We start from the raw sequence: 12,628 nt of genomic DNA on the forward strand, positions 1-12,628 counted from the left end.
AGTGGATATGTCCAGGGCCAGATTTATGTCCTGGATCCAATTTAGCATTAGGGGCAATAGGCCTGTACTTAGTCAGAAAGAAGGCTATCCTTTTACATTTGTACTTTTCCTTGTAAAGTATACTTTTTTCCCATCATCAGTAGAAACCGTAATCTCATGTAAGCTTACCTAAAGGGAATCTGCCACTTTTGCCATTCAGGGTAACATGAAAGGCTCTCTTGAAAGCTTACCCACCTCATCCTTCCCTATCCACTTATTCTTACCTTTGCCATGTCCTTTATCAGTTTGAGCCGTACGTCTAAACCCTGTATATATAAGCTCTATATCAGACATTGTTTGAGTTTAGACAGGGTTAAAAGACCTGATTTTTTACTACATATGATATTGTTTGGGCTTGGTGATTGGCCTCTGAGGCCCGATCAATATATCCTGGTACGAAGGGAGAAGGTCACATGTTCTCTCATACTGAGAAACACTTGGTAGCTCCAAGGATTTTGACAGACAAACACCAAGGGATTAGATGCTATCAGTAAAGGGGTTGGATTTTCGGAAAACCTGTTACTTTGCCCTTAATAGACAAAGAGTCAAATTCTCTTAATCATTTATTATAAATATTTATATAGCACCTTCAATTTACATACCATTCTTTCACATCAGTCTGTACCCCCAAGGAGCTTACAATGTAATATCCCTATCTCATATGCACATACAATTTGTGGCCAGTTAACATACCTGATTGTCTTTAGAGTATGGAAATTATATGCAGATGGTCTCCTAGAGAACCCGAGCCAGCCAATCCCGCCCCTGCACACATCCAGAGCCCGGCACTCCAGTGAGCCTTGGAGAGGCAGAGCAGAGAGCGGTGACTGTCAGTCACCGCTCTCTGCACAGTGAAGACTGAGAACTGAGCGATCAGCAGTTTTTGATCATTCAGTTCTTTGTGTAGAGGCAGTGGGGGACAGTTGCAGAGTCGGACCAAAGCTACATCCACCTAGGTGTGTATGCAGGTTTGTTTTGTTTAAATCCCATACTTCTTTTTTAAACATTGCCCTAATATTGTAAGCCAGGTAAGGCCTTGTTAAATAAAAACTATTTTGTGTAAAAGATGGAAATTCTATCACTAGAGTGCTGTTTTTAGGTCCACAATTTGTGTGCCTATATATTCCAGTGATGGACCTGGATAAGTCGAAGACTGCATTCATACCTAAGTGTGGTGAAAACGCTGGCAGAAACATGCGAATAATGCAGTGACGTGCGTGACGTGTGACGTGCTTGCAGTGCCATTATTTCTTAATGGCACCCCAAACACAGGGAGCAGTCATGCTTTTTGTCATTTGAAAAATGCGAAACGTAAATCATGCTAGGCTCAGTGCCAAAATAAGTACTGCAGGAAAAGCATGTAGGAAAGCCCATTCTAAATGCAACAACACAATGCAGCATTTTGCCTGTTTCAATGTGAAAATGAACATATAAACAGATTTGTATGACGGTACAGTATACCTATATGCAAGTCTGCCTACGGATCACTGGTTGGGTACCAGTGTTACTGGTTCCAAATCACTTTTCTGTCTCTGCACTTTTCATTCCTATTCACGATATCAACACAGGCAAGTATGTTTTTTTTTTTAACTATGACACTCATGTTCTCCTTGATGTTCCACTTCACAACAAAACAGGAATCATGTCTATGTGCAGGTGCAAGAAAAGCTTCAAAGGAACCTGTCAAGATCACAATATGGGAGCTTGCATGTGCTGATTTATTCTGGAAGTTGCAAGCTCTGGGCTCAACATTCTTATCCTGCTTCACTACGTTTTGAGTCGTAGGCTCCGAATAAGCAATAGCTTAGGCGTAGGCTGTAAAGGATAAGTTCACCTTTGGTAACATGTTACATGAGAGCGCTGGTGAGCTCTCTTGTAGTTTATTGATCTTCCTGCTCTATAGTAACTGTCTCCCGGTATGGGAGGTATCAGCTATGCTGAGTTTCTGCAGGAGCCTGACACTTCATCTGCGACCTGTTGATCACAGGTTGATCACACCCTGAAAAAAAAAAATAATAATGCATATTTTTCACCTGCAAAATTATATGCATTTATTATTTTATTTGAAAAGTGAACTTAGCCTTTAAAGAAGCAGTACAGCAGTTCGCTTTGCCTTGCTACAGATTTTGCTGAAACACTTTTCTCATAATCCTAGGTTAAACCAGCCATTTCCATGGTAATTATAGGTATTTGGCCTTTAAGTCTTTCAGACCTGGGTTCAAAAAGGTCTGATTATTAACCACTTAAGCCCCGGAAGATTTTACCCCCTTCCTGACCAGGGCCTATTTTGCGATTCGGCACTGCGTGACTTTAACGGACAATTGCGCGGTCATGCGACGCTGTACCTAAACGAATTTGACGTCCTTTTTTTCCCACAAACAGAGCTTTCTTTTGGTGGTATTTGATCACCTGTGTGATTTTTTGATCATGCGCTATAAACAAAAAAAGAGCGTCAATTTTGCAAAAATAGCAATATTTTTCACATTTTTTAATATGAAATTCCCCAAAAAATTTAAAAATCAAAAATTTTTAACATTTTGGGCCAATTTGTTTCATGCTACATATGTTTGGTAAAAAAAAATCGCAAAAAGCGTATTTTGTTTGGTTTGCGCAAAAGTTATTTTACTAACAAAGGGAAAGATTTTTGTCATTTTTGTTGGGTTTTTTTTAACGCGTAATGGCGGCGATCTGCGATTTTTTTGCGGTACTGCGACATTGCGGCAGACAGATTGGACCCTTGACTGACATTTTTTACACTTTTGGGGTTACCAGTGACATTTCTACAGTAATCAGTTCTATACATATGCACTGTTACTGTAAAATTACACTGGCAGTGAAGGGGTTAACTTTTTTTTGAGAGGGAGGGATGGTGTGTGTCCCTAGGGGCGTGATTCTAACTGTGATTGGCTGTGGCTTGAGGTGTAGGAACAGTGATCAACGGTCCTACATAGTATAACCGTATGATCACTGTTTCTACACAGGGGAGAATGACAGGCGGCTTGTTTACATCAACCGCCTGCCTTTCTCCCTCGGCAACGACGATCGCCGAGTGACCGGCGGACATCGGGTCCGCCGGTCACACGCGCGGGGGGGGTCCGTGACCACGCGGGAGCTCTGCCTGTGAGGGGCTGACTGCCGACATAAATAGTCGTGCAGCAGTCGGCAAGTGGTTAAGTGCAATAACCCTCTGCAAACAATTACAAATCAGTTTGACCTGGTCTAAATCTCAGAATGAATTTGGATTGGTTGCTATAGGTAATTGGACTTAATAATGTGCTCTTTTTATTGAATAAGGCTGTGTGTAAGTATAGACCACAAATTGTGGGAGAAGCACAAAACCACTGACCAAACTTTCCAATGGCATTTATAGCGTGCAACCAAAAACAAGAATACACATACAATCACTCTTTACTGTAACCACAATGTTTTTGGAATTATACATCCCTTTTTTGTTAGGTTTATTAAATTCATAACGAACATTTGCTGCATTATAAACACTTTCTATGGTCAACCTTAAATTGAAAATTAATTGCATTCATATGGATAACTGGGCTTGCTTGCTAAGTCAAAGCTAAGCCACAACTAGAATTGTTACCAATAAACAATCAGACATTATTCTAAACAATAGCAGTAATAGTCCAGTATCGTTTATACCACAGATTAATAAAACGTGGTTAAATGGAATTGCTGCCACTCCCTATGAACTATAAATACTCTTGCTAAATTGTTCATACAAATGGAAACGTCATAAAATACTCAATCCTCAGCATAAATCATTATGTCCGAATATAAACAAAAGACTTATATTTATAACATAGGATAGTGAAGACGATGGAGTTCAAGATGGGATGCATTTCAAAATGATTGTAAGAGCAAGAAGAAGGTCGCAGTAAACCTAGAAGGTTGTGACCCTACAGGGATGATTTCATAGCATTTCTCTTTAAAGAAATCCTTGGACATGTTTTTGTAGAAAAAATGGCATATAAATAACATCCCCGTTATTTTTATTAATAATGATATAGTAATATACGGGGGATAAGAGAATAAATGAAAACTGTGTATCCACAGTCTAATTGAAGACCACACAGTTTTAGGTTGACCTCTGCTGAACTCAAAGTATTATCCTCCATAAAACCTCCACTGTCTTTGTTAGAAACAGTGATAAACCTTCTAAGGAGCTTTTATGGAACGTCCCTATGGTAGTTTATGTGCCTATGTTTTCATCTCTTCAAGATGTCATTACTGACTTCAGTTTGAAAATGTTGGTTGTTTGGCTCATATGTTGACCCACGGACTTCAACATGTGCTAAGTCAACAAGTATACAGATCAGGAACATCAGAGGACGTTGAAAAGGCCTTGCATGTTTTAGTATAGGGACTTGGCAAGTCAGCCAAGCTAATATCATTTTCAGAAAGAGAGGTCAGCAATAGCAGTCTCCATGTCTCTTTCATGACAGGTTTTCTATAAAGCTTAGTTCCCGCTTGGTCAAAAAACAAGGACCTTCCAGCTGCAGTTTTTTTATTTGCCATCTGTGTTCCAGTGGGGAGATTTACCTTCACTTCCTGTCCCATAGCCAAAACAGGAAGTGAGAGAAAATCCCTGCAAATTAAAGGCTAGTACACAATTGACGAAAATCTGACTAAATATCCTCTGATTTTTCTCTCTCTTGCTCAGCGTTCATTACCGTTTTTAGTTGACAGTGCATAATGTTCACGAAATTTCTCGTCTGATTTTTTTATTTTTTTTCGGGACGTTTGTTACTAGACTTCCGGTTCGTCAGCAACTTCAGATCATGCGCGGTCTTTAGTATCCAATTTTTTGCGGACGTACTGCATACACATTAAACTAAAATTGGTCGTGCTGGGGACGGACGATAAAAATTTTGGTGTTTGTCCCTCCGTTATTTTTCGTTGAAAATGTCGGCATCGGCTGCTGAAAGTTGTGTACACACTAGCCGAAAATCGTACGATTTTACCTCGGATGGGAATTTTCGGCAGATTTTCTACTAGTGTGTACCCCACTTAAGGGAATACCTAGTTGACCAGAACTAGTGTCCCCATAGGGATATTTCCCCTCTTTACTTTTAATGATAGAGAGAGAGGCTGAATCACCCTAAGGGGTGCATAAATAGCAATGGAAACCTGACAGGTGTTCTAATCCATTTTAACTAGGACAAAAACTTAAAAAAAAAGTTTTGCCTTTAGGTATACTTTAAGGCTACAAAAAACAGCTGTTTTACAGTCCTGAGACAAGGGCAAAGATGCCAAACTGCCCCCTCCTCTTGATGTGTGTGTCTGATCATCATACCTACGTACAGAGTATAGGGGTCAGAAGTGTTTAATATACAGGGTTCAGGAGTAAAAGTAATACAAAGTGTGCATGGGTCAGGAATAGAGGTAACATACAGTCCAGTGAAAAGAGTGTGGTCAAGAGTATGTAACGTACATAGTGCAGGGGTCAGACGTGTGTAACGTACATAGTGCAGGGGTCAGAAGTGTGTAACGTACATAGTGCAGGGGTCAGAAGTGTGTAACATACATAGTGCAGGGGTCAGAAGTGTGTAACGTACATAGTGCAGGGGTCAGAGGTGTGTAATGTAAATAGTGCAGGGGTCAGAAGTGTGTAACTTACATAGTGCAGGGGCCAGAAGTGTGTAACATACATAGTGCAGGGGTCAGAAGTGTGTAACAAACAGGATGCAGGGGTCAGAAGTGTGTAACGTACAGGAAGCAGGGGTCAGAAGTTTTTAATGTACAGGATGCAGTAGTCAAGCCTACAGTGGGTATAGAAAAGAATCACCCTCTTTAAAATAATCACATTTTGTTGCTTTGCAGCCTAAAATGAAGATGGACACCTTTTTTGTTTTATTCAGTTGAGTTGGAAAAAGGATCACCCCAATTACAAAGTGCTTCTGAGATGGTATATGGTGCCGGCAAGGCTGGCAACATATGTAACGGGAGCATCCCCCTTGTGTTTCCGTGGTTGTGGTCAGGAAGGGACGATGTATCACATATGGTGGCAATGCCCCAAAGTGAGGTGCTATTGGATCAGGGTGTATAATTTTATCTACACTCTCACCCGAGTGAATTTGACTAAATCCCCAAAGAAGGCTCTGTTGGGCTATAAAGTGGAGACCACCTCAAGGTCCTCCTAAATATTGACCACAGTATTCTAAGAGATGAGGGGGTGTCTCTCTCCTCCTGGAGGGGCGTTCCCCTTTAGCGGATGTGAAAATTGTGGCCGGATGTACATCTGGACCGTAGAGGTGGTGACCGCCCTTGGGCCTGGAGCCACCATACGAGTTGGTATAATTTTACTATCTTATTATGCAATGAGATTGTGATGCGCCTTATCTATGCGATAATAAGAATCGAAACAGTTTTGGGGCTAGCCCACAAAGCTAGATTGATCAATATAGCTTGAGAAGAATTACATTTTCGTAACAGAAGAAAATGGGGGGAAAAGGCAGCTAAAGGAAAAAAGGAAGAGAAGAAGACGACTCCTTTACATAAGTTGGTGGGCTTTCAGTCCTTTAATGTATGTTGGACACTTGTCTAACATACGTATTCTTTGTTGTATCATTGTATTCCCTTTGTTATTGTGAAATACTTTAATAAAACATTGAAACAGAAAAAGGATCACCCCCTTATGTCAGTATTTTGTTGAACCACCTTTTGCTTTACAGCCTTTAGTCTGTTGGGATATGTCTCTACTAACTTTGCACGTCACTCTAGACTTTGCAATATTTTCCCACTCTTCTTTGTGGAACTGCCCAAGTTCAGTTAAATTTGATGGTAACTGTTTGTGGACTGCAGTCTTCAAGTCATTCCACAGATTTTTAATGGGGTTTAAGTTTGGGCTCTGACTAGGCCATTCAAGGACATTCACCTTTTCTCCTTCAACCACTGTGCGGTCATTTTTGCTTTGTGCTTTGGGTCATTGTCATGTTGGAAGATACATCTTCTTCTTATTGACAACTTCCTGACAGAGGGCAGCAGATTTCCCTCAAGAATTTGATGGTATTTTGCCCCATCCATTTTTCTTCTATCCTGACAAGTGCTCCAGTCTCTGCTGCAGAGAAACACCCCCATAACAGGATATTACCACCTCCATGCTTTACTGTAGGAAGGGTAATATTTGAATGGTGAGCTGTATTGGATTCCTGCCAGAAATATTGTTTGGTGCTCAGGCCAAATAATTCAATTTTAGTCTCATCTGACCAACCTAAATGCACCTTGAAGATTCTGGGGCCACATGAAAAAAGGTGTTATGGTCTGATGAGACTGAAATTTATTTTTTGGCCAACACCAAATGATATGCCTGGTGGAAATCCAATACAGCTCACTATCCAAATAACACCATTCCTACAGTAAAGCATGGAGGGGGGGGTAATATCCTGTTATGAGGGTGTTTCTCTGCAGCAGGCACTGGAGTACTTGTCAGGATAAAAGAAAAATGGATGGGGCAAAATACCATCAAATTCTTGAGGAAAAGCTGCTGCACTCTGCCAGAAAGTTGTCAATGGGAACATAACAATGACCCAAAACACAGCAAAAATGAGAAAAAGGTGAATGTCCTTGCATGGCCTAGTCATTTAAACCCTATTGAAAATCTTTGGAATGGCTTGAAGACTGCAGTCCACCATTGGTCACCATCAAATTTCAGCAGTTCTGAAAAGAAGAGTGGGCAAATATTGCAAAGTCTAGATATGCAAAGTTGGTAGAGACAAATCCCAACAGACTAAAGGCTGTAATTAAAGCAAAAGGTGGTTCAACAAAATATTGACATAAGGGGGTGATCCTTTTTCAAACTCAGTGATTCTGTTTTTTTATTATTTTTTTTTTATTATTTTTTTCTGACATGTTGGTGTTATATCTTTCACTTGGATGTTATAAGTTGCAATAGTAAACATAGATGGATAAAACAAAAAAGAAACAGGAAAATGTGATTATTTTAAAGGGGGTGATTCTTTTCTATACCCACGGTATGTAATAAACAGAGTGCAGAAATCAGGAGTATAGTATAGTATAGTACAGCCCAGTGAACTGTATGGGGGGTCAGGGTCAGGAGTATGTAATGAGCAGGGTTCAGGAGTGTATACACGCTAGTGCCCAGCACCCCTATGATTTTTTCTTCCCCCCTTTATCGACAACACCCACACACATACATACACACACTCACACACTATCATACATACAGTACATACATACATACACTTACATCTATACAAGGTGCAAGGAACTTAGGAGGCGTAGTAGTTACAGCTTTCACTCCATCTGCTAAACTCCTTATGCTGGTCTGGTACAGATGATGAAGACTGCTGGGGGAAGACAGTAACCTGTGCTGTGTGCAGTGCGCTGCGTGCTGTAGCGCATGTTTTGACAGTTGGGAAAGTTTCTCCCAAATTTGATGCTTTGCATCCCCCCCACATGAAAACCCTGCACCTAGGGCATAATGGCCGTGCCCCCACCCTGAGCTGACAGGAATGCCACTGAAAGCAGCACTACATCATCACATGGCAACACTTCTGACAGCATTTAGGATCTGCCCAGAGGAAAAAAAGGGTGAAGAGGACATTTGACATCACTAGCTTGACCAAAGACACCTAGAAAAAAGATATGTATAGAGTTTTTTTTTTTAAGCTGCAGGGTTTTTTCGATTGGGAGGGTTGTGAGCAAACAGAGGGGATGCCTAGATTTGGGCTTTAAGTGAACACACTGCTTATACAGACACTATCACTTTGCTCATTCAAGGTAACAGTGACAGTGCCTGTAAACAAAAACTCCCCCATTTCCCCCCACAACCCTCTGATACTCACCTCTCCATCAGTGTCAATTTAGGTCCAACTGGTGGCCCCTCTGTCATGTGACAGTGCTCTGGCCCAATGATTGGTTGCTAGACTCAAGCACTGTCCCATGGGAGGAGATCACAAGCTTCCCCGTACCTGGAAGTACAGTGTATTTTGCATGAGCTGAGGTAGAGGAGGGAGCGGAGGTGGAATGCTGGACAGATGAACAGATAATTATCAGTCTTTTCTAAGACCATGTCACTAAGCCCTGAATGGGATAAATAATTTAGGAATTTTGGTATCCTGTAGTCACTTAAAAGTCCAAAATAGAAGGGTGGAATGTGATCTTAAAGTTAGTAAAACAAAGTTGTGTTGCCTAAACTAATAAAAAGGAAAAGAGAACAGATAGACATGTTTGGGCTAAAGCAGGTTTTTTACTGTAATCAGTGCATTCCATCTAAAGAGCGTTTGAGGAAAGGACAAGCTAACTAAATTATTTCTCCATACATGTAAAGATAAACTCATTGACACCTCAGAACAAACTGCTTCAGAGACCATTAACTTATAGCGAAAGGGTCCATTAGTCTAAACTGCCTAAATATCTGTGATCAGTAGCTGACAAGCCATTTATAAGAAATATGAATACTTAACCAAACACCACCACCATGTGCCCTCCTCACCCCCTGTGCTCTCAGCTGCCCGCTTGCTCAAAAGGGTTGAGGGGAGGGGAAGGACCCCCCTGCAGTGCCGCTCCACCCCTAGCCCTTGTGGGCCCTCCTCCTACTGTCACCATTTAAAATGTACAAATATTGGTTATTTATTACCTAAATAAGGGTTTTTTTGCTTTAGGTTTTGTAGGAATTTTGCAATTATGTTATTATTAAGTGTTTGTGTGTACTGGCTATCACAGGACCTATTCACAATTATCACGGGACCTACAAAACCAGTAGCATTGTCTTTTTATGTTTCATTATGACATCTTCTAAAGACTTTGAAAGCTGTAAGCGAACAATTATAAAAAAGTGAAGAATTGCAAAAATGGTCTGGTCACCTGAGGTGAAAAGTGGAGAGTAAGGCCCCTTTCAGACAGGAATTCCGATTTTGCCCATCTGTCAGTTTTATAGACAAACCTGATCAGAAGGTCCATGCATCCCTATTGACAGACAGGTGTAAACGGACTTGTGTCAGTTTCCACCCGCCTACTTTGTGGTCCAAACAGGTCTGCTAAAAAAACTGAAAAAGATTGTGTCCTTTTCTATTTTGGCAGACCGGATCAGAGGTAGCTGGATGTAAATGGATAGCAGATTCTATTTACACCTGGCCACCCATAGAGCAGAGCAGGGTCTGTCCGTGTCAGTGCTTTGCATAAACTTAGTGGACACGGATATGACATCTGTCCTGCTCTGCTCCCATCACCAGAGGATCAGTTCATACATCCCCTGCTGATGGGAGTGGAATCCGCCCTGTGTGAAAGTGGCCTAACTTACTGTAGTAAAGCTGGTCATACACTGTTTGAATTTTGCTCAGTGGGTGGCCCTGTCCACTGCCTGCCACCTGATATCCCTTGATTGAAGAATTGAAGGAGCCAGGCAGGAACATTTTCAGTCAGACAATGATTTATTCCAATGAGATGCAACCACTGTTTGATATTTTGACAGCTGGCAGGGTCAGCTGACAAAATACAATAGCAGGAGATTTGTCCATCAGTGCTGTGTACCATAGATGGAGTAACCTGTTGATTTTTTTTCCACTCAGCTTGTGGCCTGAATGGGAAAATATATATAGTATGGCCAGTTTAAGATGAGTTACTTTCTGATTGATTGCCTTGACTTGTGGTACTTCCCATATTACCCTTGGCAGGAGACATCGGGAGAGATTTACTAAAACTGGAGAGTGCAAAATCTGGTGCAGCTATGCATGGTAGCCAATCCGCAGGAGATTTGTCCATCAGTGCTGTGTATCATAGATGGAGGAACCTGTTAATTTTTTTCCACTCAACTTGTGGTCTGAATGGAAAATTTTAGACAGTATCGCCAGTTTAAGATGAGTTACTTTCTTATTGATCGCCTTAACTTATGGTACTTCCCATATTACCCTTGGCAGGAGACATCGGGAGAGATTTACTAAAACTGGAGAGTGCAAAATCTGGTGCAGTTGTGCATGGTAGTCAATCCGCAGGAGATTTGTCCATCAGTGTGCTGTGTACCATAGATGGAGGAACCTGTTGATTTTTTTCCACTCAAATTGTGGTCTGAATGGAAAATTTTAGACAGTATCGCCAGTTTAACCACTTCTCCCTGGGTGGACGTCATATGACGTCCGTAAACTTTGCGGGGGTATACCGGGATGATGCCTCTAGCTAGAGGCATCATCCCGGTACCTTGGTTTAGAGCCGACGGTTGGCTTTCCGTCGGTACCGGCCGATGCGGCTCGGGAGCCGCTCGATCGTTACCCAGGGGGGCGGGAGGGGACGTCCCCCCTCCCGCCGCCTTCCGCGGCTTTTACCGGGGCTCCCGTCCCACCGGGAGCCCCGAGCACCCAGCCGGGGCATCTGCCGGCTGGATGGAGTCCCGATCAATGCCGGAAACGGCTTCGATCGGGTCTCCAATGACGTAACCCGGAGGCGGCATCCATGACGTCACTTCCGGGTTAGTGTGCTGCAAAAGGCGGCAAATTTGAAAAACGGCTGTATGCAAAAACGCCGTTTTCTGCGTTTTGCATACAGGGAAGTGTAGTGGAGGGGTCTAGGGTCTTTTAGACCCTCGATCCCTCCATAAAGTGTACCTGTCACTGCATATTGCTGTCACAAGGGATGTTTACATTGCTTGTGACAGCAATAAAAGTGATCAGATTTTTTTTTTTTTAAAAAAACTGTAATAAAGTTAAAAAAATAAATTGGAAAAAAAAAAAAATTTAGCCGCCCCCGTCACCGTTAGCTCGCGCACAAAAAAAAACATATACGGAAGTCGAGCCGCAAATGAAATCGCTGTTTAAACCACACATGTGAGGTATCGCCGCGATCGCCAGAGCGTGAGCAATAATTTAAAAAAAAGAGCTACACTCTAACTCTAAACTGGTAACCGTTAAATAAATTTAAAGCGTGGCCTATTGAGATCTCTATTGACCGTAGTTTGTCGCCATCCCACGGGGGGGGGCGCAATTTTAAACCGTAACATGTTGGGTATCTATTTACTCGGCGTGACATCATCTTTCACAATATAGAAAAAAATGGGCTAACTTTACTGTTTAGTATTTTATAAATGCAGTGAAATGTGATTTTTCAAAATTTTTCCAAAAAAAATGGCGTTTTAAAGACCGCTGCGCAAATACCGCGTGACAAAAAATATTGCAATGACCGCCATTTTATTCTCCAGAGTCTTTGCTAAAAAAATATATATAATGTTTGGGGGTTCTAAGTAGTTTTCTAGGAAAAAATACTGATTTTAACTTGTAAACAAAAAGTGTCCGAAATAGGCCTGGTGGGTAAGCGGTTAAGATGAGTTACTTTCTGATTGATCGCCTTGACTTATGGTACTTCCCACATTACCCTTGGCAGGAGACATCGGGAGAGATGTACTAAAACTGGAGAGTGCAAAATCTGGTGCAGTTGTGCATGGTAGCCAATCCGCAGGAGATTTGTCCATCAGTGCTGTGTACCATAGATGTAGGAACCTGTTTATTTTTTTCCACTCAACTTGTGGTCTGAGTGGAAAATTTTAGACAGTATGGCCAGTTTAAGATGAGTTACTTTCTGATTGATTGCCTTGACTTATGGTACTTCCCACATTACCCTTGGCAGG

General features: G+C 41.7%; 1 protein-coding gene across 1 annotated transcript in view; it reads left to right on the forward strand.

The window, feature by feature from the left end:
• Positions 1-12,628, forward strand: part of DRC11 (dynein regulatory complex subunit 11) — a 315,369-nt gene that overhangs the window by 66,624 nt on the left and 236,117 nt on the right. The window lies entirely within an intron of this gene.

This window comes from Pelophylax lessonae, assembly GCF_965119305.1.
Source record: "Pelophylax lessonae genome assembly, chromosome: 6".
NCBI lineage: Eukaryota > Metazoa > Chordata > Amphibia > Anura > Ranidae > Pelophylax > Pelophylax lessonae.